This window comes from Pseudophryne corroboree, chromosome 4, assembly GCF_028390025.1.
Source record: "Pseudophryne corroboree isolate aPseCor3 chromosome 4, aPseCor3.hap2, whole genome shotgun sequence".
NCBI lineage: Eukaryota > Metazoa > Chordata > Amphibia > Anura > Myobatrachidae > Pseudophryne > Pseudophryne corroboree.
In genome coordinates, this window is record NC_086447.1 from 805,605,506 (window position 1) to 805,611,505 (window position 6,000).

The window sequence follows — 6,000 nt, forward strand, 5'->3', positions numbered from 1 at the left end:
TATACTGCGACCAGCCATCGCCTCAGCCTGGATGTGCAGTGCTGGGGTGGTCTGGTCGGATTCCCTGACTGAAAATATTGATACCCTGGATAGGGACAGTATTTTATTGACTATAGAGCAATTAAAGGATGCTTTTCTTTATATGCGAGATGCTCAGAGGGATATTTGCACTCTGGCATCGAGAGTAAATGCGATGTCCATATCTGCCAGAAAAAAAACTGGACAGGTATTGCGCCAGGTCAAGAGACCCTCAGGCAATAGCTGTGGACGCTCTGGTCACACCGTGGGTGTTCCAGTCAGTGTATGTGTTCCCTCCTCTGCCTCTCATACCAAAAGTACTGAGAATTATACGGCAAAGGGGAGTAAGAACGATACTCGTGGCTCCGGATTGGCCAAGAAGAACTTGGTACCCGGAACTTCAAGAGATGCTCACGGAGGATCCGTGGCCTCTACCTCTAAGACGGGACCTGCTTCAGCAGGGACCGTGTCTATTCCAAGACTTACCGCGGATGCGTTTGACGGCGTGGCGGTTGAACGCCGAATTCTAAGGGAAAAAGGCATTCCGGAAGAGGTCATTCCTACACTGGTAAAAGCCAGGAAGGAGGTGACTGCACAACATTATCACCGCATTTGGAGAAAATATGTTGCGTGGTGTGAGGCCAGGAAGGCCCCCACGGAGGAATTTCAATTGGGTCGATTCCTACATTTCCTGCAAACAGGATTGTCTATGGGCCTCAAATTGGGGTCCATTAAGGTTCAAATTTCGGCCCTGTCGATTTTCTTCCAGAAAGAATTGGCTTCAGTTCCTGAAGTCCAGACTTTTGTAAAAGGAGTACTACATATACAGCCCCCGGTTGTGCCCCCAGTGGCTCCGTGGGACCTTAATGTAGTTTTGGATTTTCTCAAATCCCATTGGTTTGAGCCACTCAAATCGGCGGATTTGAAATATCTTACATGGAAAGTAACCATGCTACTGGCCCTGGCTTCAGCCAGGAGAGTGTCAGAATTGGCGGCTTTATCCTATAAAAGCCCATATCTGATTTTCCATTCGGACAGGGCAGAACTGCGGACGCGTCCTCATTTTCTGCCTAAGGTGGTGTCAGCGTTTCACCTGAACCAGCCTATTGTGGTGCCTGCGGCTACTAACGATTTGGAGGATTCCAAGTTGTTGGACGTGGTCCGGGCATTGAAAATATATATTTCAAGAACGGCTGGAGTCAGAAAGTCTGACTCGCTGTTTATATTGTATGCACCCAACAAGCTGGGTGCTCCTGCTTCTAAGCAGACGATTGCTCGTTGGATTTGTAGCACAATTCAACTTGCACATTCTGTGGCAGGCTTGCCACAACCAAAATCTGTCAAGGCCCATTCCACAAGGAAAGTGGGCTCATCCTGGGCGGCTGCCCGGGGGGTCTCGGCATTACAACTCTGCCGAGCAGCTACGTGGTCGGGGGAGAACACGTTTGTAAAATTCTACAAATTTGATACCCTGGCTAAAGAGGACCTGGAGTTCTCTCATTCGGTGCTGCAGAGTCATCCGCACTCTCCCGCCCGTTTGGGAGCTTTGGTATAATCCCCATGGTCCTGACGGAGTCCCCAGCATCCACTTAGGACGTCAGAGAAAATAAGATTTTACTTACCGATAAATCTATTTCTCGTAGTCCGTAGTGGATGCTGGGCGCCCATCCCAAGTGCGGATTGTCTGCAATACTTGTACATAGTTATTGTTACAAAAAAATTGGGTTGTTATTGTTGTGAGCCGTCTGTTCAGAGGCTCCTACGTTTGTCATACTGTTAACTGGGTTCAGATCACAAGTTGTACGGTGTGATTGGTGTGGCTGGTATGAGTCTTACCCGGGATTCATTATCCTTCCTTATTGTGTACGCTCGTCCGGGCACAGTATCCTAACTGAGGCTTGGAGGAGGGTCATAGGGGGAGGAGCCAGTGCACACCACCTGATCCTAAAGCTTTATTTTTGTGCCCTGTCTCCTGCGGAGCCGCTATACCCCATGGTCCTGACGGAGTCCCCAGCATCCACTACGGACTACGAGAAACAGATTTATCGGTAAGTAAAATCTTATTTTGTAGTGTATATTGTAAATAGCATATGTTAGGCAGTCAGTTGCAGATTTTACCTATGCCCCCCCCCCCCCCCCCCCCCCCAGTGAAATCTGTCCCTTGCAGGGACTTCCCATTGGAAGCACTTCCTGTTATTTCACAGGTAGATCTGGGCTCTTTACCTCCATTCTGTACTTCTAAATAATCCATCCTGCAAGCAGCGAGGTAGCACTCGAACCCGATTTATGAAGGCTTTACCATTCTGTTATTTTAGGACCTCTCTTCTTCCAATTTGAGCAGGAGACGGGAGCTTTAACTGGGGACTTGGGTCCTCAGGGAGTACATCATCTGATATTGGAGGTTATTCCAACCCGTTCGCATGCAGCGGTTCTTCGCTGCGGTGCGAATGGGTTGGAACTGCGCATGTGCGTCGTGCGCATGCGCGCGTCGTTGCCCAGCGATGGACATCGCCGGGCAACGGCGCGCACAGCGAAAAAAGAAGACGCAACACCGATCGCAAGAAGATTGACAGCGGAGAGGCGTTCCGGGGTGGATACTCACCGTTGGATGCCGTTTTTGAGGAGTGGTCGTCCAAATGCAGGCGTGTCCAGGCAAACGGAGGGCGGATGTCTGACGTCAAAGCCGGGAGGAACGTCGCTGGATCCGTCGCACAGGGTAAGTAGATCCAGCCTTACTCTACAACAGCACAAAACTTTTTTAGCTAAGCAGGGCTGCACAAGCGAACGCAGCCCTGCTAAGCTAAAATACACTCCCCCATAGGCGTGGATTAGTTGATCGCACCAGCAGCAAAAAGTTGCTGTCTGCGATCAATTCGGAATGACCACCATCGGACCTAATTCAGATCTGATCGCAGCAGCGAATTTGTTAGCTAATGGGCAAACCCACGTGCACTGCAGGGGGGGCAGATATAACATGTGCAGAGAGATTTAGATTTGGGTGGGGTGTGTTCAAACTAAAATCTAAATTGCAGTGTAAAAAAAAAGCAGCCAGTATTTACCCTGCACAGAAACAAAATAACCCACCCAAATCTAACTCTCTCTGCACATGTTATATCTGCCCCCGCAGTGCTCATGGTTTTGCCCATTAGCTAACAAATTTGCTGCTGCAATCAGTTCTGAATTACCCCCATTGTTTGGAATTCTCCTTTCTCTTACGTCCTAGAGGGTGCAGGGGTCCACATTAGTACCATGGGGGGTATAGACGGGTGCCTTGGGAGCCATGGGCACTTAAAGAGTTTAATAGTGTGGGCTGGCTCCTCCCTCTATGCCCCTCCTACCAGACTCAGTTTAGAAAATGTGCCCGGTGGAGCTGGTCACAGCTAGGGGAGCTCTTAGGAGTTTTTCTAGTTTTATTATTTTTTAAAAGAGTTAGGTACAGGGAGGTTGCTGGCAATAACCTCCCTGCTTCGTGAGACTTAGGGGGGAGTAGGAACCAACCCTAGAGGTTAATAGTTCTCTATCTCCGCTGACAGGACACTGAGCTCCTGATGGTGCTGATAGCAAGCCCACGAGGCGACCGCTCATTCCCGCAGCACGGCCGCCACCCCCTAACAGAGCCAGAAGATGGAGTGGTGAGTATGATGCTGGTGCCTCGCTAAGTGGGTCACGGGCGGAAGATGGCGGCACAAGGGTAGGAGCGCAGCTCTGACAGGCTGCGCTCCGGAGGGCTCAGCGGTACTTGTAGTGCAGCACTGTGAGGGGCACCCTGGGCCAGCGCAAAACCCTACATTGGTCATGTATAGCTTACAAGGTCTAACCCACTGATTGCTACAGAAATTACCTCAGGCCAGTATAATCTCTAAGTGCGGGAAGACGCGCCATTACAGTGGGGCGGAGCTTCTTCCCCAGAGCGGATCCAGCACTCACCAGCGCCATTTTCTCCCTGCAGATCACACTGAAGAGACGCTGACAGGGAGCGCTGCCCTCCACATAACTCCAGCATACCTCTGTGGTACCAGGGTGTTATAGATGGGGGGGGGGGGGTGAGATATTAACTGTTTAATCTATTATGGTTATTCAGGTAGCGCCAGCTGTTTACTGTATAAACTGCCTACTGGGGCGCTATGTGTCTGGCTCCTTATACTCTGTCTCTCTCTGAAGGTACTCTGGGGGAAACTGTCTGCATTTTCGTGTGTGTGTGTGTGTGTGTTTGTATAGCTCACATAAACATGTCTAAGAACTCTGTATCCTGTGCTGCAGATTGTGTATCTTCACCTGAAGAGTCTACTCCTTGTACTCAGGACTGTAATATACTGTCTCCGCTTTCTGAATCCGAACCCCCATGGGTGGATTCTATTAGGGGAATGATATGCCAGATTTCATCTCGGATAGCTCAAAATGAGAGTGAAACACAGGTTTTGAAAAAGTCTGTTGAGGTTTTGTCGTATTCAACTCCCACTACCTCTTCAAAGACTAGTTCAATTAATTACCCTAAGAAGCGTGCATTTGCCCAAATAATGCAAGTTGACACGGATACCGACTCTGATACAGGGGATCGGGAGATGCAGGGGGGAGATGCATCCCTTGCTAAAGGGGTGCAACTTATGATTGAGGCTATTAGGGACATTTTACACATTACTGATAAGGTACCTGAGTCTGCAGATGAGACTTACTTTACTGATACTAAGAAATCCTCTATTACATTCCCTGCGTCTAAGGAATTAAACGCATTGTTTGAAAAATCCTCGGAAAACACAGAGAAAAAATTCCATATCCCAAAAAGGGTTCTCATAGCTTTTCCTTTCCCTGAAGAGGATAGGAAAAAGTGGGAAATCCTGCCTGTAGTAGACGCTTGTGTGTCTAGGTTGTCTAAAAAAGTGGTCTTACCTGTCCCAGGGTCCACCGCTTTAAAAGAGCCGGCTGACCGTAAGATTGAGACTACCCTCAAATCATTATACACAGCTACTGGCGTAGCTGGCCTACTATTGCTTGTGCGTTTGAATTGTTCTTACGTCACATACTGGACTCTGCAGGTTTCATGGTGGAGGCCATCTCAATGCGAGGGCTACTTCCATGGCTGTCTCGGCATGCAGGGGACTCTGGATGCGCCAATGGTCTGCGGATGCGGAATCCAAGAAGAGTGTGGAGAACCTACCCTTCACAGGTCATGCTCCGTTTGCGGAAGCGTTAGATGTGTGGATCTCCACGGCAGCTGTAGGTAAGTCAACATTCCTTCCCTCAGCTACACCACCTACTAGGAAATCTTATCACGCGTCTACCATGCAGTCCTTTCGGACCGCGAAAGTTAAAAAGTCCAAACCCCCTTCCACTTTCTTTAGAGGAGGTCGGGGAAAATCCAGAAAAACTGCACCAGCAGGTTCACAGGAACAGAAACCTGGTACTGCTTCCTCAAAATCCTCGGCATGATGGTGGACCTCCCAGCCTGGAGATCGGGCAGGTGGGAGCAAGATTAAAAATTTCAATCATGTCTGGGCGTCATCAGGCCTAGACTCCTGGGAACAGGATATTGTTACCAAGGGGTACAGACTGGAGTTTCAAGAACTCCCACCTCACAGATTCTTCAAATCAGGCTTACCAGTTTTGCTGACAGAAAGTGCTATCCTACAGGAAGCCATTCAAAAATTGCTAAAGTCAAATGTTATTGTTCCAGTTCCACATCACTTAACAAACAAGGGTTATTACTCAAACCTGTTTGTGGTACAGAAACCGGATGGTTCTGTCAGGCCAATATTGAATCTAAAGTCGTTGAAGCCTTATTTGAGGGAATTCAAATTCAAGATGGAGTCTCTGAAAGCGGTGATCTCAGGTCTGGAGGAGGGGGAATTTCTAGTATCCTTGGATATCAAGGATGCGTACCTTCACATTCCGATCTGGCCGCCTCACCAGGCTTATCTCAGATTTGCGCTGCTGGACTGTCACTATCAGTTCCAGGCACTGCTGTTTGGCCTCTCCACTGCACCG